Source organism: Canis aureus, chromosome 2, assembly GCF_053574225.1.
Source record: "Canis aureus isolate CA01 chromosome 2, VMU_Caureus_v.1.0, whole genome shotgun sequence".
NCBI classification, from domain to species: Eukaryota; Metazoa; Chordata; class Mammalia; order Carnivora; family Canidae; genus Canis; species Canis aureus.
Window position 1 is genome coordinate 37,917,928 of NC_135612.1, and position 24,974 is coordinate 37,942,901.

Genomic DNA, 24,974 nt, shown 5'->3' on the forward strand with positions numbered 1-24,974 from the left:
ATCCCCAATTTTCCTCATGTTTGGTGTTGAGCCCCATTGCTCTCCCCTACTGCAAAAACTCATTGGCCCCTATGCTGATCACAACAGTCCCCCTGAATTGTCTTCTTTACCATTTTAAGAAGGGTCATAAATACTTTTCTCTTTAACAAAGGAAACTAGAACATACATTATCCCTCAAAGGAATCCTGTGTGGAGATGTTTGCTGAGCTTTCACTCTCTTATTCCTGTCAGCCCTGGGCCACCATGGGAGATATCCTCTGATATAGGAACACAGTAGGGGCAGGAGTCTAGGGTAAGTCTCCTGAAGGAGCATGATAGGTGTCTGCCATTAGGGAAGAATCATGGTGTTGTTCAAAGGGATCCCTGGGATGAAGTAGCAATAGGCTGGCCTCATTTATACCCTGGCCTCTCTGTTCAATACCTTCATGTATAATTTCATACTAGACGCCTCAAAGGCATAATTTATCCTCTCTTTGTATTTTCTCCAACACCTAAATGATCCATAGCAGGCTGTGGAGATAAGGAAATAGTCCCACTCATCTGTCTGCAAAATATGAGTCTCTTATCTAGCATCTCCCACCGTGCATTAAAAAAAATTACTTTGATTGTTGTGCCCAAGATTGCGAATCCAAGAAACCACCAAGGAGCCGACACCGATGCAAATACACGAGGGTTTATTTACAAGCTCGAGCTTGGGTCCAAGTGTACCCCACACAGCAGAGCAGGGACTTGGACCCCGAGGTGGGTTTCAGCTTAGTTTTTATAGGCTGGTCGAGGGGATCTTCAGAAGGGGTGGAGGAATTTCTCAAGTTCTGTTTACATTTTGATATGGGGCTTTCAAGGGCATTGAGCTCTGTTCTTATTCTAATAGGGGCTTCCTGCCCTTGGCTTAGGCTCTCTTCTTATTCTAATAGGGGCTTCCTGCCCTTGGCTTGGGCTCTGTTCTCATTCTAATAGGGGCTTTCTAGGACGTTAAGCTGTAAGCTGTTTTCTTCCTGTAACTGAAGTAAGGTAAAGTTCAGCTCTTATTCACAGGGGCCTGGGATGGCTGTACTTGTGCTAACGCTGAACTTAAAGTGGAATGGCCTTAATTTTCTCGACCTCCACATTGATGTTAGTCCTCGGGGAGGGCCCCAAGTGCATCACATACTGGTTGTCTCAGGGCAGAATAGTACATGGTGAGGCTGGGGATGTTGATAAATGAAGCTTTATTAGAGAATTAGAGAAATGTCCCAAAGCAGAGAAGTCATCCAAAACACTCCCATTCACATACCCCCCCCCCTTAGCTTTATCTCCAAATTCTATAATACAGGATTATTTCTTTTCTTATAACCTAACTACATGTGATGTGCCAGGAACTGGGCTGAATTCTTGACTTAAATAATCCCATAGAAACCTGTAAAGGAGGTAATAATTACCCTCTACTAGAGAGAAAAGCTAAGACCTGCTAGTCAGGGGCTTACTGGTGATGGCTCAGAGGGAATGCAGGCAGAAGTAGTTAGCCTCCACCCTCCACTGTCCTTAACTTGTCAAGCTTTTGTGCTCTTGTGATGATGAGCTTTGAATTGCCCTCCTCCAGGGGCCCTCATTCAGATTCAGTTCTCCTCCACTGTAGATGGCTGAAACCCCCCTGCCCCCAGGAAGCCTTCCTGGAGTCTAGTCAGAAACATTTCTGTCTTCTTTTGGAAGAGGCTGGTCGAATGTGCTGTGCCCTCTCTCCCCTGCTGGTTACTATGAATTGAAAGGCAGAGCTCTCTGTGTATTTATTTCCTACTCCTCAGAGGGTGCAGCCCGGCACTGGGTATGTAGTAAGTCTGCAATACAGATGCACTGCAGGAATAAAGTGCTAATGCTCAATATTTGCATGTTAAGAGGAATATGGTCTGATTTTCCACTTCCAAGTGCTTATGCATGATTTAGAGCAGTATGTTGTTGAAAGGATTGGGGGGGGGATGCTTAATATATATAAAAGACACCTTTGATATTAAAAATTGTGTCATTATCTAAAAGTCAAAAAATTAGCATCTCCATAGCTAGAATGCTTTTATATCCATATTTTTGTCTCTTCAGCAAGCCATCTGCTTGCATAATTTCATTTCTATTCTACAGACACCCACAGGCAGCCCTCCACTGGAATCAAACTCCTGGCTTGTCCTGCTCTAATTCTCAGGAAAGATCAAATGAAAAGCCTGCAGTTCTCCCTCAGTTAATCCTCAGGACCACTTCGAGGCTTGTTTTATTATCTAAAGACAGATGCTTAAGGAAAATTTGTGACCTGCTTGCTGTTAAGGAACTGATGCTGACAGGTTGTGATTCCTAAGCTCCTGACCACTCAGCTCTATTGCTTTTTGCAGAGACTACCTCGCTCCACTCTCCAGGCCTCTATCTGTGTATATGGATCCTTTGCCACCTCCTCATGCACCCCACACTTTCTTCCCTCACTGGGTTACTGTGACAGAATCTGAGCCCTGGAAATTCCTCTCAGAAAGTTGCTATAGAAACTCCTGTTGGGGGTGTTCAGTAGGATGCAGTGTGAATCCTCCCAGCTGATGCACAGAGCAGTGGAGCTGTGTGCAGCTCCAAATCAAGCCACCAGCATTTCTCACCCGACATGTGTTGTCCCAGAGGGTGGAGGAGGAAGCCACCACCAACTTCTTTTCTGTTTAACTCCAGCAATGAAAAGAGAACCTTGCCTCCTCCAAGCTTGGGAAAGGTGGAGAGCTCCTTGTGCCCAAATACCTCAGTTCCAAGCTAGGGAAACCGAGGCTGAGTGGTCACCACCTGTTCTGGGCATCAGAGATTACCAACAGCCAAAGATGACTGACAGGCCAACTCTGATGGAATGCCAACATGCCATATTCTCTGCATTGGCAGGGTAGTATGTAGGGGAGGAGCCCAACCCTAGTTGGGTTTGGATGATAACCTCCTACTCCTGCTTCTCCTCAAAGACCTCTGGTTCTTGCCCTAAAACTATTTGTCTCCACCAACTCCAAACTCATTGAAGGCTTGTTGAAGCCAGTGGCACACCACCAATTTCTTCAAGGGTATTTCCAGAGAAAGTCAGTGGATCTTGCTGCTCAGAGTAACTTAATCTAACAGATATAACCTTGAATGTGGAGACAAATGGCCTGAGCTCAAAGCCTATCTTGGCCATGTTATAGTTGTTCCCTCAGTTTTCCCATCTTCCATGGGGTCATAGTGATTTACAAGGTGGCCTTGAGGATTCAGTAAGGTGGCATATGTGCTCTTCAGCCATGTTGTTCAAGAGAAGTGACCATGGTCAGGGGCACCAGGGAGAAACGGAAGCAAAGGTGTTCTGGTGGACACACAGCTTGATGGCAGACTCAGAACCAGCAGCTGTGAGTCCCACTGAGGACAACTGCATCTCAGAGGTGACCCAGGGTGGGCAGAACCAGAGGCAGCCAGACAGGCACTCAGGGCACTTGATCCCACATGCTGACAAATGACTGGATTTTCACAGGGTTGCCTGTGAAATTTTCTCTTTTCACACAGTTCTTAAAATAAATCTCGCTGGAGGGAGGGTTTCACAGAGGAGAAGTGACAGATATATCTTGTTCTACATAAGATGACTAATAGCCCACAAATGTTCCCAAGAAACGTAAGCTGGAGAATGTCAGAGACACAAAAGATTTCAGAGACATGGAGCCTTATGGTCCATATGAGGAATGAGAGGCTGAGAACTAGTGTGGTTTTTCCAAGAAGCTAAAAGTCCATTTATTTGAACATCAAGTACCTACTATGTGTGAAACTTTATGCTAGAGACAAGGTAATCTTAGAGATATAAGTAAGAGATGGTCCTCTGTTCCATGGGCATTATAGTGTAGTTAGAGTTAGTTACAAGCAAATATAATACTAGGCAGAGTTGTAAGAAATACTAAAAGAGTTGTATAAGCTATGGCTCCTCGAAATGAAGGATTGAGTTATTTACTTTGAGGGGAAAGGAGGGAAGGAGAGGAGGATACATTGGAAGGAGCTTCATCAGAATTATGGTTTCCTGAGACTGACCACAACAAATCAGTAAAACATTTAAAAGAATCCAGGCTTAAAAAAAAAGAGAGACAAATACAAATCAAGCTTTTTTTTAAAAAAGGAAAATTATTATTTTTAATATTATGTAATAATAATTAATATTATTTGAATATTTATCTGAATATTATTTAAAATATTGAAAACTGAAGTTAAAAGAAAAATCTAAAAACCAATGTTATGGAAGATTAGGCATCCATGTTCTCAAAAATTATTTACTGATATCAAGAAATGTATCAGACAAAACTAGAAAGGGCCCTGAATAGCCTCCCATCTCTAATTAGTGTTGCACTCAAAGGAGAAATAAGAATACTTGGCAGAGCCCCAGAAGACTTGGGGAGTTCCTGAATACTCAGTGTAGTCTCTTCACTTAGGCTCAGAACCATCAGGTCAACTGGACCAAGATGTTTAAGCACAAACTCTGGCTAATGACTGGATAATCATTAAATGATGCTGATTCAGGGATACTAGCTAGGAAGCCTGGCCTACAAAAACAAAACTTTTTTTTTGTTTTAAATGAAGACTTCACTGCATAACCATCATGGAAGAGATTGACACAGAGAGTTAGTCCAGACAAGTCCGTAAACAAGTTAAAAAAAAATGTATAGGACAGTAACAACAGCAATTCTTGGAAGAAAAGATGGAAACAGGACCCAGTGTAGTTACATCTAAAATGATCAGTTTTCAATAATAATAACAACAATAAACCAGGAGCTAGGCAAAGAAACAGGGAAGTGTTCCCCATATACAGGAGAGAGAGTGGTCAATATAAATTGCTGCCTAGAGGGTCCAGATATTGGACTCAGGAGACAAAAACACCAAAACTATTACAAATATAAATACGTTCAAAGAATAAAGGAAGCTATGTTTAAGAATACAGGAAAAGTGTGATGGCTTATCAAATAGCGAATATAAATAAAGATATAGAAATTTAAGAAGAATCTAGGGGATCCCTAGGTGGCTCAATGGTTTAGCGCCTGCCTTCAGCCCAAGGCATGATCCTGGAGTCCCAAGTCAGGCTCCATGCATGGAGTCTGCATCTCCCTCTGCCTGTGTCTCTGCCTCTCTCTCTCTCTCTCTCTCTGTCTCTCATGAATAAATAAATAATTAAAATCTTTAAAAATAATAATAATAATCATAACTCTATACTGGTTATTGAATTTTAACATATATATGTAATACAAATAATAACATCACAAAGAAGAGCAGAGAAAATAGAGCTTTATTGGAAGAAAATATCTATATTTTACATAAATTACATTAGCACTTACCTGAAGTTGGTTGTGATAAATTATGACACATAACATGATTACCAGAAAAACGTATAAAATAACACTGAAAATAACAATGATAACAAATTAATTAAAATGGTAAAATAGAAAGTATCTACTTGCTACCAAAAAACATACAGTAAAGAAACAACACAGGAAATAAAAAGATATGAGAAATCAAAATTAAATAGCAAAAATGGCAGATATAAATCCAATCATATCAATGACTACATTAAATGTGAATGGGTTGAATACTCCAATCAAGTCAGAGTTATTTAGATTTGGTAAAAAGAAATTAAGACCTAAAATGCAGTTGGTTTTTGTTTTGTTTTGTTATGTTTTGGTTTTATTTTTAATTTTAATTTTAATTTTATTTAAATACAATTTACCAACATATAATACCCAGTGTTCATGTGCCCTCTTTAATGCCTGTCACCCAGTTTAAAATATAGGTTTGATCCAAAGATGCACGTAAGTTAAAGGCAAAAGGATAGAAAAAGATATGCAGATAGTAACTGTAGGTGAGTGGGAGTGGCTATATTAATATCAGACAGAATGAAACCATGGCATATTAAAATTTATGGGACACAGCTAAATTTAATAAATGTATTCCCAGGGCATACAGGGAAACTTATAGCTTTAACTTACTGTATTAGAAAAGAAGAAAGATCTAAGCTGATTTTCTAAATTTCCACATTTAAAAACTAGAAAAAGAAGAAAATTAAATCTAAAATGAGAGGAGGGAAAGAAATAGTAAAAATTAGAAAGGAAGTCAATCAGATAGACAAAAGAAAAACAGAGAAAGTCAGTGAATGACAGTTCTTTGAAAAGATTGACAATACTGCTAACCCTTTAACTGATTAAGAAACAGGGAAAATTAGGAAAACCATATAAGAGAGAAGAGACACTGATGAATTTACAGGAATGAAAAAGAAATTATTATTACTATTTTTATTATTATAAATTATTATAAGGCAATATTATCAACTTTATATCAACAAATTAGACAATTCAGATGGAATGAATAAATTCCTACAAAGACAGAAATTAACAAGACCAACTCAAAATGAAGTAGAAAATGTAAATAGATTCATAACAAGTAAAAAAAAATGAATTTGCAATTTAAAGCTCTTCCAAGGAAAAAAAAAAATGATTAGTCCTTCCAAATACCTAGTTTACTACTCGTCCTTCTGGGGCTCTTGGCTTGATTGACCACCTTCCTGGTCTTTGCTCCACTTTCACTGATATCTGTGTTTTCCTCTTGTGTTTTTCTCTTGTACTTTGCTCTCTTTCCTTGTGATTATTCTCCTTTTATAGTCTTTCTTTAGAAAACTTACCTCAATAATGGTCAATATTTTTTTCTAATGGATGCACTTGGAGTTACATTTTCCTCTAATTACCATTTTAGCAGCATCACTCAGATATTGACACATACTCATTTCTTATCATTTACTCATAAATATTTCATCATTTCCATTTTGATGTTTTTATCCCTGGAACTATTCAGCAATGCATTTTTCATTTCCAAAGAAATACGACTTTTTTGGCTACATTTTATCATTAATTTTTATTTTGAGTACTTCTTAGGTACAGTTATCTATATTAAATAGACTACCTGGGACACCTGAGTGGCTCAGCTGTTGGGCGCCTGCCTTCAGCTCAGGTGGTGATCGCGGGATCCGGGATGGAGTCCCGCATTTGGCTCCCTGCAAGGAGCCTGCTTCTCCCTCTGCCTATGTCTCTGCCATTCTCTCAGTCTGTGTCTCTCATGAAAAAATAAATAAATCTTTTTTAAAGAATAGACTACTTGGTATTCACTAAGATTGGCTTTTTGATCTAGTATTTTCCAATGTTATTAAAATTTCATAGAGTTCTCTTACATTTTGTGTTGTAGATATGTTCATTAAGGCAAACTCCCTAACTATTCTTTTACCCTTACTAATTTTTGGTCTCGTTGTCTTATTGAAATTTCTCTTTATATATGTGGGTATATAATTTTTTGTTGTAATTCTGTAATACATTTTTACTTTATTAATTTTCAGTTTGAATAATGTAAGTGCAGTTGAATATTGCTCTTATGTTTGTGACCCATTTATTGTTCTTCATCTGTGACCTGACTATTCATGTCCTTTGTGTGTTTTAATATTGGTTTATTGGTTTTTTTCATTGACTTGTAGAATAATTAAGAAAACTAATTATTTGTCTATAGAATCATTTGCCTGTTATTAGTGTATCAGATGGAAATGTTTTTCCCAGTCTGACATTTCTCTTTGGGTTTATTCATACATGTTACATAGAGTGTAGAATCAGCTTGCCAAGTTTCACAAAGTAAAGAAATTGTTGGAATTTTTATTGGGATTACATTGCAATATTAAGTCCTCTAATCTGTGCACTTGGTATGTCCTTCTATATTTTAAATAAAATGGACAAAGGGAAATTATAAATAGAGCAGAAATAAGTAAAATAAAAAAGCAAACATGTAATACAGAAAGCTAGCTTGTTCTTTGAAAAGAATGTTAACACTGATAAATTCTGACAAGACTAATTGTAATAAAAATAAGGGACAAAAATAATCAGAACACAAAAAGGGAGCAAACAACTTCCTGTTCCCTCCATAGGCAAATTTAAATAAACACGTCCCCCAAAAATGCATACTACACAATTGACACAGGATAAAAATATGAATAGTACTGCAAAAAAAACTTGTGTCTAGATTCATTAGCCTTTCGACAAAAACTGCAAGTTTGAATGACTTCACCCACAAGTGTTACCAAACCCTTGTGGAAAGAAAGAACACCAAACTGACATTGTCTCAGAGCATAAAAATTATACTTCCCCAATAATTTTACCAGGCCTGCAAAATCTGTATATCAAAACATTTCCAGTTCAAATTGGGAAAGATAGTTAAAAGCCAATTTCAATTATGTACCTAAATAAATATTCTATAAAATATTAGAAATTTAATTCTATAAACATGTAAGAAAGGACAATAAATCATGACCAAATTGGTTTTATTCCAGAATGCCAAGCTTGCTCTTACACTGGAAAGACAATCAATGTATTTCACCACCACTGATTATGTCAATAGTTACAAAGAAAGCATCAGAAAACTTACCTAGAAGACATTTTGAAAGCTTACCTTTTAGTGAAAGGAGCAAGAGGCAGATTATCACTCATACTGGAGGGTCCAGCCAATGCAACGTGTCCAGAAAAAGAAATAAAGAAGGATTAGAAAGGAACAGTGAAATTGCCATCACCTGTAGGTGATAGAACTGTTATACAGAAAATCCTAAAGAAGCTAAAAATTCAAAGGAATGGATTGATAGATTGCACAAAACAGTGTAAATATTGGTTATACTTCTATTTGCCAACCATAAAAACTTGAACAATGAAATTTATACTAGCCTTCACATACATAAATAAAAATCAGTTAGAAGATATAATGGAAGAGAAAACACTTTTTACAATATAAAAAAATAAAATACTAGGCATTAGCCTAACAAAAAATAGTGCAAAACTTAAAGGAGAAAAAATATTAAAAAAAAAAAAAAACTCTGAAAGAACACAAAGGTTGCCTTGAACAACTATAAATGCATATTAAGTTGTTAAATGGGAAGAAATAAAATCAGAAAGTTGTCAATACTAAGTAAATGTTCACTTCTAATTTGATATATAATAAAACAATATACATTATTATATATATTTATATATATTTACATGTTATATGCAAGTGAATATATAAGCAAGGGCAGCTCAGTTTTTCTTAAAAAATAAATCACAACAGGGAGATAAGACTATTCCTATCTGATATAAAAATGTATGATAAAGCATCTATGACTAAAATAGCATAGTATTGGTACCTGAATAAACAGTGGAACACCATAGAAAATCCTGAAATGCACCAAATGCAAATGCAAATTGAATATTTAATAAAGGTCATATCTAAGATCAGTGAGAAGTGTTTTTTCACTAAATAATACTTGAAAATTATGCAGCCACATTAAAAAAAGGAGACAGATCCATTACTCGAACTAGGATAAATTCTAAATGGATCAGAAATATGCATGTAAAAATTAAAACCATATAAGTTATAAAACAAAAAACATAAAAACATGTGAAAGCTTTCATAGCCTGAAAGTGGGAAGAAGTTTTTAAAGTATGACTCAAATTATAGAAGCAAAAAAAAAAAAAAAAAAAAAAAAAGAAAGGATGGATACACTTGACCACATTAAAATTTCAAAAGACATGACAATACCATAAATAAAATAATAAAACTATGGACAAATTGAAGGAAACATTTGCAACTTAATCACAGGCAAAGACTTTAAAGCCTTATATTAAAATGCTAAAAAAAAATGCTCCTAAAATTAGAATAAAGAGACAAACAATCCCATTGAAATGATATGAAGAAACAATTCACAGTAAAATAAATGCAAATGTTTCCTAAAACATAAAAAAAAATTGCTCATGATTAGAAAATACAAATTAATACTATACTGGGATGTTATATTACTTACCTATCAGACTGGCAAATCCCAAGAGTCTAACAATATACACACTATTGATAAGAGTGTGGGAAAAGACACTCACAATCCCAGTGCCTATGGAGGAGAATCAGACAAAAATCAAGAAAAAATCTGTATCTTTTAGCCAGAAATCCAATGTCTAGGAATCTATTCCTAAAACAAATTGGCAAAATATATAATGACATATGCACAAGGTTATTTGTTGCAGAACTATTTATGAAAGCAAAAGACTGCAAGCCACCAGAATGTCCATCAGTAAGGACCAACATGTCTGATACTGATTGTGTAGAAGGTGGTAATATAATCCCAAAGGAAGAATTATTTCCAGTGCCTCCAAACCATAATATTTTCATTCTATGTCCTTAGTGATATATAGTGATATAAAGTGATTTTACAAAAATAGAACTATAAAAGAATGTTTTTCAGTAGCATAATTTTTAGTATTAATATGGTTTCAAAATTATTATAAATGTATAGCAGAATGAGTGAAAACTTATTCTTGTCAAAACTGCTGAGCCACCCAGGGATCCCACTGGAACTTCTTTTTGTGCCAGAAAACAAGTAAGCTTTCAAAGACTGATAAATCCATGTCAAAAGAACATAGAAGCCAATCTGAAAACCTAAGGGAAATGATTTGTACATCAAAAAGTAAAATATCTAAGGCAACCTGGCTCAGTGGTTTAGTGCCGCCTTCAGCCCAGGGATCCTAGAGACCCCAGATGAGTCCCACATCAGGCTTCCTGCATGGAGCCTGCTTCTCCCTCTGCCTGTGTCTCTGCTTCTTTCTCTTCCTGTGTCTCTCATGAATAAATAAAATCTTAAAAAAACAAAAACAAAAACACAGCCTAGGTGGATTAAACATAACTTAATTGTCTCACAGTTCTGGGGCCTTGGAGTCTCAGATCAAGGTGTCAGCGGAGTTGAATTCTTCTGAGGCTTCTCCTTTTGGCTTATATGGGAGTGGGAAAAAGAAAGCATGTTCTATTGTCTCTCTTTATAAGGTCACTAATACCATTAATAAAGGCCCACCCTCATGACCTCAGCTAAATCTATTTATCTCCTCAAATCCCCAACTCCAAATACCATCACTTTTGGGTTAGTGTTTCAACACATGAACGGGGAGGGCACAATCCAGTTCAAAGCAGATCTAGGTAGTCATCATCACTGAATGCAAAATCAATTTTATGTGAAAGATTGATAGATAACTTTATCAAGGAAGGATCAGTCCAATAATACACAAACACACAAACAGATCAATTCTAGCATTATTAAAACTGGGAAAATTCCTGATGTGATTCCACAGGAACTTCACAGTATCTGTGATATATTATTTCCCAGAAGTGAAACTGTAATCAAATCAAGCCAATTTACATGAAATTGGGTGAGGAAGATGTTGGGGGTGGGCAAGAAAAGACACATTATAGGACACCAATAAGGAATCAGCCAATTGAAAATGCAAGACATCTACAATACAATTGACCCATCTCACCAATAAATTATTGACATTAAAAAAGGTAGGAAGTCTGTTATAGAAGACAATAAACTTCAAAACCATACCAGCCAAATGTATAACACATGTAACTTTTGAGATTTTAATTTGAATAAACCAATTCTAAAAAGACATTTATGGGACAGTTGGAGAAATTTCTATGAAATTATTTTTAAATTTTTTAGCTTGATAAGAACATAAGGTTTATGTAAAGAAGAAAAATATTTATCTATTAGAGATAAATATTCATGTAGAAAATAAGTCTTAAACAGATATCATTTAAAATAGCATAAATTATAAAATTACCATACTGTTTTTTTTTTTAATTTTTATTTATTTATGATAGCCACAGAGAGAGAGAGCGAGAGAGAGGCAGAGACATAGGCAGAGGGAGAAGCAGGCTCCATGCACCGGGAGCCTGACGTGGGATTCAATCCCAGGTCTCCAGGATTGCGCCCTGGGCCAAAGGCAGGTGCTAAACCGCTGTGCCACCCAGAGATCCCTACCATACTGTTTTGATTATTATGGCTTTGTAGTGTATTTTCAAATCAAGAAGTGTGATACCTTCTGCTTTGTTTTTCTTATTCAAGAACATTTCACCTATCCAGGGCCTCTTCTGGTTCCATAACAATTTTAGGATTATCTTTTCTATTTCTGTAAAAAAAAAATGCCATTGGAATTTTGATAGGGTTGCATTGAATCTGTAGATTGCTTCGGATATAATGAAAATTTTGGCAATACTAATTCTTCTGATTAGCAAACATGAGATGTGTTTCCATTTATTCATGTACTTTGAATCTGCTTCCTCAATGTGTTATATATAGTTCAGTGTAGAAGTCTTTCAGCACCTTGCTTAAATTTATTCCTAAGTACTTTATTATTTTGTTATTATAAATGGGATTGTTTACTTGATTTCCTTTTTTGATACTTCATTGTTGGTGTAAAGAAAACCTACTGATTTTCATATGTTAATTTTGTATTCTGCAACTATACTGAATTTGAATAGAATAGATAACCTAGAAATAAATCCATGTATTTATGGTAAACTGAACTTCAACAAGGGTAGAAGGGCAAGAATACACTATAGAGAATGAACAGTCTCCTCAATAAATGCTGGTGGGATAATTGGATATCCATATACAAAATAATGAAATTAGACCCCTACTTTACACCATACAGAAAAATCAACTCAAAATGGATTAAAGATTTTAAAAAAAAGACATAAAACTCATAGATGAAAACAGAGAAAAACCTTCTTGACCTTGGTTAGAGCAATGATTTCTTGCATATGGCATCAAAAGCACAGGCAATAAAAGCAAAAATAGACAAAAGGAACTACATCAAACTAAAAGTTTCTGCACAGCAAAAGACACAATCACCAAAGTGAAAATGAAATGTACAGAATGGGAGAAAAATATTTGATAAAAATTAATATCTGATAAAGATGAATATCCAAAGATAAAAGGAATTACTACAACTCAGTAGGAAAGAAAGAGAGAGAGAGAGAAGGAAGGAAGGAAGGAAGGAAGGAAGGAAGGAAGGAAGGAAGGAAGGAAGGAAGGAAGGAAGGAAGGAAGAAGGGAAGGGAAAAAGGAAAGATGGATCAAAGAATCCAATTAAAAAATGAGAGGGATGCCTGGGTGACTCAGTCAGTTAAGCGTCTCTCAGTTTTTGTTTTTTTTTTGTTTTGTTTTTTTTGTTTTTTTCTTTTTACTCTCAGTTTTGACTCAGATCATGATCTCAGTGAGTCCTAGGACTGAGCCCCATGTCAGATTCCCTGCTCAGTGGGGAGTCTACTTCTCTCACTCCCTCCACCTCTCTCCATTCATGTTTTCTCCATGTCTCTCTCAAATAAAAAAATAAAATTTTAAAAATAGAGAGAAAGAGAACAGAAATAAAAAGAGTTTGGAAAATACTTTGATCAGAGTTTGGAAAGTGAATACTTTAAAATGCAAATTCTCCTTCAACTTGACCTGTGAATTTCACGCAATCTCAAGCAAATGTATATAGCTTTCCCCACCATGGTATTTGAAAAACCAACTCTCCAATTTTTATGGAAATGCAAAATGTCAAGAATAGCCCAAATACTTTTCAAGAAGAACAAGATGTGAAGAATTGTTTATTGGATATCAAGACATATTATAATGCTTTGATAATTAAGACAGGGTAGTGCTGGCACCATTTACAAAAGAGGCTGTCTTTTTTTTCAGTGGATAGTCTTTCCTGCTTTGTGGAATATTAGTTGACCATCAAGTTCAGGGCTCATTTCTGGATTCTCTATTCTGTTCCATTGATCTCTGTGTCTGTTTTTGTGCCACTACCACACCGTCTTGATGACCACAGCTTTGTAGTACAACTTGAAATCTGGCATTTTGATGCCCCCATATATGGCTTTCTTTTTAAATATTCCCCTGGGTATTCGGGGTCTTTTCTGATTCCACACAACTCGTAAGGAGATTTGTTCCAACTCTCTGAAGAAACTCCATGGTATTTTGATAGGGATTGCATTAAACGTGTAAATTGCCCTGGGTAACATTGATATTTTCACAATATTAATTCTGCCAATCCATGAGCATGTGATATTTTTCCATCTCTTTGACTTCCTCAATTTCTTTCACAATTGTTCTGTAGTGTTTAGGGTATAGATCCTTTACCTCTTTGGTTAGGTTTATTCCTAGGTATCTTATGCTTTTGGGTGCAATTGTAAATTGGGTTGACTCCTAAATTTCTCTTTCTTCAGTCTCATTGTTAGTGCATAGAAATGCCACTGATTTCTGGGCATTGATTTTGTATCCTGCCACACTGCCGAATTGCTGTATGAATTCTAGCAATCTTGGGGTGGAGTCTTTTGGGTTATCTATGTACAGTACTATGTCATCTGCGAAGAGGGAGAGTTTGACTCCTTCTTTGCCAATTTGAATGCCTTTTATTTCTTTTTATTGTCTGATTGCTGAGGTTAGGACTTCTAGGACTATGTTGAAAAGCAGTGGTGAGAGGGGACATCCATGTCTCGTTCCTGATCTTAGGGGAAAGGCTCCCAGTGTTTCCCCATTGAGAATGATATTTGCTGTGCGCTTTTCCTACATGGCTTTTAAGATGCTAAGGAATGTTCCCTCTATCCCTACACTCTGAAGAGTTTTGATCAGGAATGGATGTTGTATTTTGTCAAATGCTTTCACTGCATCTATTGAGAGGATCATATGCTTCCTGTTTTTTCTCTTGCTGAATTGATCAATCACATTGATTGCTTTACTAGTATTGAACCAGCCTTGCATCCCAGGGATAAATCCCACTTGGTCATGGTGAATAATCTTCTTAATGTATTGTTGGATCCTATTGGCTAGCATCTTGTTGAGAATTTTTGCATCCATGTTCATCAGGGATATTGGTCTATTATCTCCTTTTTGGTAGGGTCCTTGTCTGGTTTTGGAATTAAGGTGATGCTGGCCTCATAGAACAAGTTTGGAAGTACTCCATCTCTTTTTATCTTTCAGAGTAGCTTTAGTAGAATAGGTATGGTTTCTTCTTTAAACGTTTGATAGAATTCTCCAGGGAAGCCATCTGGCCCTGGACTTCTGTGTCTTGGGAGGTTTTTGATGACTGCTTCAAATTCCTCCCTGGTTATTGGCCTGTTCAGGTTTTCTATTTCTTCCTGCTCCAGTTTTGGTAGTTTGTGGTTTTCCAGAAATGCATCCATTTCTTCTAGATTGCCTAATTTATTGGCGTAAAGCTGCTCATAATAAGTTTTAAAAATCATTTGTATTTCCTTGGTATTGGTAGTGATGTCTCCTTTCTCATTCATGATTTTATTAATTTGAGTCTTTTCTCTATTCTTTCTAATAGGCTATCTAATGGTTTATTTATGTTATTAAGTCTTTCAAAGAAACAACTCCTGGTTTTGTTGATCTGTTCCACAGTTCTTCTGGTCTCAATTTCATTGAGTTCTGCTCGAATCTTTATTAACTCTCTTCTGCTGGGTGTAGGATCTATTTGCTGTTTTTTCTCCAGGTTCTTTAGGTGCAAGGTTAGCTTTTGTATTTGAGCTCTTTCCAGGTTTTGGATGGATGCTTGTATTGCGATGTATTTCCCCCTCAGGACTGCTTTTGTTGTATCCCAAAGATTTTGAACAGTTGTATCTTCATTCTCATTAGTTTCCATGAATCTTTTTAATTTTTCCATAATTTCCTGGTTGACCCTTTCATTTTTAGCAGGATGGCCCTTAACCTCCTTGGTTTTGAAATCTTTCCAACCTTCTTCTTGTGATTTAGTTCTAATTTCAAAGAATTATGGTCTGAAAATATGCAGGGTATGATCCCAATCTTTTGGTATCAGTTAAGACTGATTTGTGACCCAGTATGTGGTCTATTCTGAAGAAAGTTCCATGTGCACTTGAGAAGAATGTGTATTCAGTTGCGTTTGGATGTAAAGTTCTGTAAATATCTGTGAACTCCATCAGTCCAGTGTGTCATTTAAAGCTCTTATTTCTTTGGAGATGCTGTGCTTTGACGATCTGTCATTTGCAGAAAGTGCTACATTCAAGTCACCAAGTATAAGTGTATTATTATCTAAGTATGTCTTAACTTTGATTATTAATTGATTGATATACTTGGCAGCTCCCACATTAGGGGCATAAGTATTCATGATTGTTTGGTCCTCTTTTGGATAGATCCTTTAAGTATGATATAGTGTCCCTCTTCATCTCTTACTACACTCTTTGGCATAAACTTTAATTTTTCTGATATAAGGATTTCTACCCCTGCTTTCTTTTGAGGACCATTTGAATGGTTCATGGTTCTCCAACCTTTTATTTTCAGGCTGTAGGTGTCCTTATGTCTAAAATGAGTCTCTTGTAGACAGCAAATAGATGGGTCTTGCTCTTTTATCCAGTCTGAAACCCTGAGCCTTTTGATGGGGTCATTAAGCCCATTCACGTTCAGAGTTACTATTGACAGATATGAATTTAGTGTCATCATGATACCTATTCAGTCCCTGTTTTTGTGGATTGTTTCCTTGGACTTCCTCTTTCTTTTACAGAGTCCCCCTTAATATTTCTTGCAGAGCTGGTTTTGTGGTCCCATATTCTTTCGGTTTCTGCCTATCCTGGAAGCTCTTTATCTCTCCTTCTATTCTGAATGAGAGCCTTGCTGGATATAGTATTCTTGGCTGTAGGTTCTTCTCATTTAGGACCCTGAATATATCCTGCCAGCCCCTTCTGACCTGCCAGGTCTCTGTGGAGAAGTTTGCTGTTAATCTAATATTTCTCCCCATAAAAGTTAGAGATTTCTTGTCTCTTGCTGCTTTAAGGATCTTCTCTTTATCTTTGGAATATGCAAGCTTCAGTATTAAATGTCGAGGTGTTGAGCGGTTTTTTGATTTTGTGAGGAGGGGGGCCGAATCTCTATCTCCTGGATCTGAATGCCTGTTTCCCTCCCCAAGTTAGGGAAGTTCTCAGCTATGATTTGTTCAAATACACATTCTGGTCCCCTGTCCCTTTCGGCGCCCTTGGGAACACCAATTAAGCATAGATTTTTCCTTCTGAGGCTGTCATTTATTTCCCTTAATGTATCCTCTTGATCTTTTAATTGTTTGTCTCTTTTATCCCTCAGTTTCCTTCCTTGCCTTCAATGTGTCTTCTTTGTCACCCAGTTGTTCTTCTACCTCATTAACCCTGGTTGTTAGGACCTCCAGTTTGGATTGCATCTCATTTAATTTTTAATTTCGGCCTGATTCGATCTAAATTGTGTAGTCATGAAGTCTCTTGTAACCTTTATGCTTTTCTCCAGAGCCACCAGTAGCTTTATAATTGTGCTTCTGAATTGGATTTCTGACATTGAATTGTAATCCAAATTTTGTAATTCTATGGGAGAGAGGACTGTTTCTGATTCTTTCTTTTGAGGTGAGGTTTTCCTTGTATTCATTTTGCTCAGTGCAGAGTGGGCAAAAACAAGTTGTACTGGAAAAAGGAGAAAAAGAGAGAAAAAAAAAAGAAAAAGAAAGGGGTGCGACAAACAGAAAACAAAAAACAAGGGGGATTATCCTCTGATTCTATATACTGTAAATCCCTTGACTTCCTCTGGAATTTTCCAGCACTGTTTGGTCAATAACTTGCTTTTCCCCTGTCCTTCTAGCTGGTCTTCTGGGGGAGGGGCCTGCTGTGCTGATTCTCAGGTATGTGCACCTGGGGGAGCTTCCCAGCCCCCTTTCAGATGCACGGTTCAGTGGGAGCTGTTTATCCTATGAGGACCCTGCTCAGTCCCAGGGACAAGGTGACACCAGGAGGAACAACAACAGTGGCGGCAGCCAGCTCTCCAGCTCTGCAGTCAGCTCCCGCAGTAACTACCGCGGCTCTCAGTCTGCAGGGTCCTGGATGCTCTGGGGGTGGGGGGCGCCGATCTGCACAGCTTGGGGGACCGGCGGCAGGAGCATCCTCAGTGCCCTGTGTCCTCCCGGCCTCTGTCTGTCCCTGGGGGAGCGCCAGATCCTGGGCTCTGTCCCCCAGCACCCTGGGCTCTGGGGCCTGCACCGCTGGAATCGCCCTTCAGAGCTACACAGCTCCCTCCAGAGCGGTAACAACCACCAGAGCTGCTCCTGAGCCCGCCAGGGGTGCCCTCCAGCCCTTTTGGGAGCTCGGCCGTGATGTGTTGCCCGCTCTCCCCGGGTCGCAGGTCCTCTGTTAGTGTCCTTGGGAGCCTGAGGGCATCCCCACCCCTCCTGGGATCCTGCCCGAGCTCCCTGCGAGCACCTTTCCATCCTGGAAGATTGGTGAAGCTCCTGCATTTCCAGGATGAGGCTCTCCTGTTCTGGGGGCTCTCGCCGCCCCCACTTAGCCTGGTTCCTCACCGGGGGCCCCTCCCCCTTGGATGCTTTTTTATTTCTTTTTTTTTTTCGTCTTCCTACCTTGATAGAAATGCAAACTCTTCTCACTGTAGCATTCCAGCTGTTCTCTCTTTAAATCCCAGGCCGAATTCATAGGTTTTCAGGATGATTTGAAAGTTATCTAGGTAATTTGGTGGGGACAGGTGACTTGGGGACCCTACTCTTCCGCCATCTTGCCCCGCCCTTCTTCTCTCTTATGAATTTTAATGCAATAGTTCTCAACAAAAGTATTAGCAAATTGAATTAAAACATTTGTAAAAAGAATTTTATATAGCCCACTGGATTTTTCCCGGAAATGTAAGGATGATTTAATATTTAAAATCAATCAACAAAGCAGGCCATGTTAATAGGCTAAAATAGGAATTAAAAACAAAAAAATTGACAAAAATCCAACATCCATACATTATAAAAATTCTCAGTGAGGTAGGAATACAAGGGAACTGCCTGAACATAATAGGAGCATCTAAAGAAACCTACAGTTGATATGATTGAATCACGATAACATGAATGTTGTTCCCCTAATATCAGGAGCAAGGCAAGAGTATCTGTTGTCAACACTCTTATTCAATGCATCACTAAACGTTTTAGCCATTGCAGTAAGAGGAGGAAAGAAGAAACATACAGAATGAAAAAGAAGAAATAAAGCTGCCTCTAGGAGCAGATGACATGATTGTCTTCATAGAGAATCTCAAGAAATAAATACCTACCTAAATACCTAAATACCTAAATCACAAAAATAAATACCTATAAATAAGAACTGAGTTTAGCAAGGGTGCAGGATACAATAGCAACACAAAACTATCTGTCACATTTCTCCTGACTAAAAAGGGGAATGGAGAAACTGCAATTAAAAATGTAAAACTAAAAAAAAAAAAAAGTAAAACTAGGGGAACCTCAGTGGCTCAGTCAGTTGAGAATCAGACTCTTGGTTTCAGCGCAGGTTACGATTTCATGGGTCTTGGGATTGAGCCCTTCTTTGGGCTCCCAGCTCAGTGGGGAGTCTACTTAGATTCTTTCCCTCTGCCTGTGTCCCCACTTGTATGCTTATCTCTAAAATAAATAAGTAAATCTTTAAAATAATAAATAAGTAAATGTAAAACCATTTACATTCACACCAAAGAAAATGAAGTGCTTGGGTATAAACTCAACAAAAAATGTAAAGGATCTGAATACTGAAAATTAAAAATGTTGATAAAAGAATCAAAGAAGACCTAAATAAATGAGAGATGTACCATATTAATAGATTAAAAGACTCAATATAATAAAGATAATTTCTCTCCAAATTAATTTGTTTTCCATTAGCATCCCAGCAAGGTTTTTGTAGATGTAGACAGTATTATTCATTTATATGAATAAGTACAAACCTCAGAATAGCTAAAAACAATCATGAAAAATAAAATGGGAGAAAAAATGTATACAATATTAAGATTTAATATATAGCTACAGTAATGTAGACAGTATGGTACTAGTGGAAAGGCAGAAATATAGAGTAGTAAATCAAAATTAAAAACTCAGAAATACAGGGATCCTTGGGTGGCTCAGTGGTTGAGCATCTGCCTTCAGCCTGGGGCATGATCCTGGGGTCCCAGGTTTAGGTCCCACATCGGGCTCCCTGAATGGAGCCTGCTCTCCCTCTGCCTGTGTCTCTGCCTCTCTCTCTCTCTCTCTCTCTCTGTGTATGTCTCTCATGAATAAATACAATCTTAAAAAAAAATTAAAAGAAATTAAAAAAATAAAAACTCAGAAATACACCCTTATAAAGATGTTAAACTAATTTTTGACAAAAATTTTGTGTTTTCTTGGCAAATGCAATTCAACTGAAGAAATATATTCCTAATAATGGTGTGGGAACATCCATAGGCAAAAATGTAAACTTTGACCTTGACCTCATATTGTATGCAAAAATAAACTTGAAGTGGATCACAGATATAAGTTAAAACTATTTAATTTTTATTTTATTTTTTTTAAAGATTTTATTTATTTATTCATGAGAGATACACACACACAGAGGCAGAGACACGGCAGAGGGGGAGAAGCAGGCTCCCCTCAAGGAGCCCAATGTAGGACTCCTCTATCTCAGACTCTGGGATCACACCCTGAGCCAAAGGCACTCAACCACCGAGCCACCCAGGCATTCCAAAACTCTACAATTTTTAGAAAAAACACAGAAGTTTATCTTTGTGTATGGTGTAAGAGAATGGTCCAGTTTCGTTCTTCTGCATGTGGCTGTCCAATTTTCCCAACACCATTTATTGAAGATCATCCTCCTTCCAGTGAATATTCTTTCCTGCTTTGTCGAATATTGGTTGACCATATTGTTGAGGGCCCATTTCTGGGTTCTGTATTCTGTTCCTTTGATCTATGTGTCTGTTTCTGTGCCAGTAGCACACTGTCTTGATGATCACAGCTTTGTAACACAGCTTGAAATCTGGCATTGTGATGCTCCCAGCATTGGTTTTCTTTTTCAATATTCCTCTGGCTATTCAGAGTCTCTTTCTGATTCCATACAAATGTTAAGATTATTTGTTCCAACTCTGTGAAGAAAGTCTATGGTATTTTGATAGGGATTGCATGGAATGTGTAAATTGCCCTGGGGAGCATAGAGATTTTCACAATATTAATTCTTCCAATCCATGAGCATGGAATGTTTTTCCATCTCTTTGTTTGTGTCTTCCTCAATTTCTTTCAGAAGTGGTCTGTAGTTTTTAGGATATAGATCCTTAACCTCTTTGGTAGGCTTATTCCTAGGTATTTTATGGTTTGGGGTAAATTGTAAATGGAATTGATTCCTTAATTTCTCTTTCTTCAGCGTCATTGTTAGTGTGGAGAAATGCCACTGATTTGTGTGCATTGATTTTGTATCTTGCCACATTGCTGAATTGCTGTATGAGTTCTAGCAATCTTGGGGTAGAGTCTTTTGGGTTTTCTCTATACAGTATCATGCAATGTGGAGAAAGGGCAACTCTCTTGCACTGTTGGTGGGAAGGCAAACTTGTACAGGCACTCTGGAAAACAGCGTGTAGGTTCCTCAAGAAGTTAAAAATAACGCTGCCCTATGACCCAGCAATTGCACTACTGGGTGTTTACCCCAAAGATACTGATGTAGTGAAATGTCAGAACACCTGCACCCCAATGTTCATAGCAGCAATGTCCACAATCGCCAAACTGTGGAAGAAGCCGTGATGCCCTTCCACAAATGAATGGGTAAAGACAATGTGGTCTATATATACAATGGAATATTACTCAGCCATCAGAAAGGATGAGTACCCACCATCTGCTTCAACATAGATGGAACTGGAGGGTATCATGCTGAGTGAAATAAGTCTATTGAAAAGGACAATCATCATGTGGTTTCACTCATACATGGAATATAAGAAATAGTGAAATGGATTATAAGGGAAAGGAGGGGAACTGAGTGGGAAAAAATAGAGAGGGAGACGAACCATGAGAGACTTCCAACTCTGGGAAGCAAGCAAACGGTTGAGGAAGGGGAGGTAGGTGGGGGATAAGGTAACTGGGTGAAGGGCACTGAGTAGGGCACTTGATGGGATGAGCACTGGGTGTTATACTATATGTTGGCAAATTGAATTTAAATTTAAAAAAGTAAAAAAAGAAAACTATAAAGAATAAAATAAAGGTATAACTATTGCCTGAAAAAAAGAAGAGATAGCCTTGGTTTGCAATTGAAAAACAAATATTCACAACCACCTTAATGGTACCCATGTATGCCCTGGCTCTTCAAGAAAAGTCCTGTTTTTTTTGTAATTTTACACATTTCAATAAAAATCATTTGTCAAATGTTTAAGTAAAAAAAAAAAAGAAGGAAATAAAAAAAATAGGAGGAAATATTTAGGATCTAGGTCTAGAAAAGACATCTTAGGCATTAAAAGCATAATGGATAAAGAAGATGTGGTGTATGTATACAATGGGATATTACTCAGCTATTAGAAATGACAAATACCCACCATTTGCTTCAACGTGGATGGAACTGGAGGGTATTATGCTGAGTGAAGTAAGTCAGTCGGAGAAGGACCAACATTATATGTTCTCATTCATTTGGGGAATATAAATAATAGTGAAAGGGAATATAAGGGAAGGGAGAAGAAATGTGTGGGAAATATCAGAAAGGGAGACAGAAAGTAAAGACTGCTAACTCCGGGAAACGAACTAGGGGTGGTAGAAGGGGAGGAGGGCGGGGGGTGGGAGTGAATGGGTGACGGGCACTGGGGGTTATTCTGTATGTTAGTAAATTGAACACCAATAAAAAATTTTAAAAAAAAGCATAATGCATAGAAGAAAAAAATTAAAAATTTGTCCCCATCAAAATTAAAATATTTTTCTCTGCAAAAAGACCTGTGAAAGAGATGGAAAAACAAGCTACAGACTGGGAGAAAATTCTTGTAAAACATATTCAACAAAGGATTAGTATCTAGAATATGTAAAGAACTCTTAAAAACACAACAGTAATAAAACCAACTCAATTTGCATACAGGCAGATATAAACAGACATTTCACTGAAGATGATATACAGACAGAAAATAAGCACACACACAAAATATTTAATATCACTGTCTATTGGGGAAATGCAAAATGAAACTACATTAAGATATCACTGTACAACTATCATAATGGCTAAAACAAAAAAGTGACAATACTAAATGCTGACAAGGATGCAGAGAAACTAGATCACTCCATTATTGGAAGGAACGAAAACTGGAACAGCTACTCTGGTAAGCCCTTTGGTAGTTTTCATTTAGCAAATATACAATTACCATTGAACCCAGCAATTGCATTCTTGGGCATTTATTTCATAAGATGAAAACATAAAAAAACTAAGGTAAGAATGCTGAAAATAACTCTATACCCATAAATTTGGCAACTTAGATGAAAAGGATCAATTGTTGAAAGGCACAAAGTACCAAAAGTCACACAAGATGTAAATAACCCAAATAATTTCATATCCATTAAAGGAAGTAATTTAAAAAATTTTTGTAACAGAAAGTTTTTATCTCCAAAGAAAAAAAAAGTCCAAGTCCAGAAGCTTCCACAGATGAATTTTAATGAACATTTTAAGGCAGAAATAATATTAATTCTATAAAATATCTTCCAGAAAATAAAAGACTGGGAACACTTTCCACCCTTGACAAAGAGGCCAGATACTACTAATATCCTTTTGGGCATAGACACAAAAATCCTCAACAAAATATTTGCAAATCAAAGTCAGACAGTATGAAAAGGTATAATACATCACAACCAAGTAAGATTCACCCCAGGAATGTAAATTTGGTTCAATATTCAAAAATCAATCAATATAATTATCCATATTAACAGAATAAAAGAAAGAAACCATACGATCATCTCAGACAATGCAGAAACACATTATAAGCTCCAACTATCCAGATAGCATCAATCCCAAGATGATTGACATCAGGAACCAGTAGAATGAGTTTTTGTCTCTTGCAAGCCCCGGGTCCTTCCTGGCAGCACCTGCTGCTGACAAGTAAAAGAAGCAAAAAGATGTGGCTACATAATGATGTGATTTATTTTTTACACTTATCTGACTCTAGTCCTAGGAATGGCAAGAGTACCTTGTACCCATGAGTTCCCCTGAGTCTGCAGGCAAATGTAATCCTTTGACACATATTTCAAATCATCTCTCACTTCCCCTTTTTTTTGTTTGTTTGTTTGTTTTTTGTTTTTTGTTTTTTTACATTATCAAGCTCCCTCAAATTCCTTCCCCTATGATAGAATTTCTTAGCTCTGGTTGGCTCTGCTTCAATTTCAGTTTCTCTTATTTGCACACAGTCTTTCAGTTATGACATTATGAGCATAAGGAAGAAACCAAAATCAGGACAACTGAGATAAAGAGGCAGGTCTTGGTCTTGAATGGACCTTCAGTTCTACTTGGTAAAAGTTGTACTGTGGACTTTACTCGTTTCACTGTCATGGACATAATAATATTAATTTTTTGTACTTTCTTCTCCTGAATTTGTTGAAATTACTGACTTCCCACATTCTCAATCTCTTCCCAAACTCTTTTGTATTAAGGAATCACCTTTTCATAAAGCCAAGCCTTCTGGTCCTTCTGAAGCCAAAGGTTAAAATAGCACTTGATGGGATGAGCTCTTGGGTGATATTTTATATGTTGGCAAATTGAACACCAATAAAAATAAATTAAAAAAAAAGCCATACTCTGCATGTCTCTAGAGGTTGCATTCCTGACAGTGAATTTCTTCTTTGAAGTGGCTTTGCTATCTGGAGAGATTGCCGATTTTCCAAGCCATCCAATCCTTCTCATTTCTTGCTTGGCAGGTCTTCCCTCAATTTCTCTCACTCTCCTCACCTTTCACTATAAACAGCAAGATGAAAATAAGGCTGTACCTTTAATACCAAGCTTGAGGATCTTCTCAGTTAAATGACCAAGCTTGTCTTTTACAAGTTCTGTTTTCTGCATAACTGCCAAACACAATTTCACTAAGCTCTTTGCCAATACATGACAGGGCTCCTCTTCCTCTAGTTTCCAAGCACATTTCCTCACTCTCTTCTGAGCCTTTATGTGCAGCATTCCCGAGCCTGCTCTGTGTATTCCCACCAGCAGCATAACATGCATATTTTTATCAATATGTGATGCTTAGGCATCCTCTGAGGGAACGTGGGGGTTTTGTACAAAGGTTTTCATCTCCTCTAAGTCCTTGCTACCAGAATCCTTAACATCCGTATCTCTGTTAATAGTTTGTCCAAGGCAGTCAAGGTTTTTACTAATAT

General features: G+C 37.3%; 1 long non-coding RNA gene across 5 annotated transcripts in view; it reads right to left on the reverse strand.

Annotated features, from left to right (window-relative positions):
• LOC144296017 (uncharacterized) overlaps window positions 1-24,974 on the reverse strand; it is a 176,637-nt gene that overhangs the window by 109,620 nt on the left and 42,043 nt on the right. For 4 of the 5 annotated variants that reach the window (XR_013363168.1, XR_013363172.1, XR_013363162.1 and 1 more), the window contains 3 exons: window positions 11,898-11,987; window positions 9,836-9,919; window positions 8,458-8,496 (listed from right to left, as the gene is read on the reverse strand). This is a non-coding gene — a long non-coding RNA (uncharacterized LOC144296017). The remainder of the gene's footprint in view (window positions 1-8,457; window positions 8,497-9,835; window positions 9,920-11,897; window positions 11,988-24,974) is intronic. The other variant, XR_013363170.1, reaches the window with a different exon arrangement.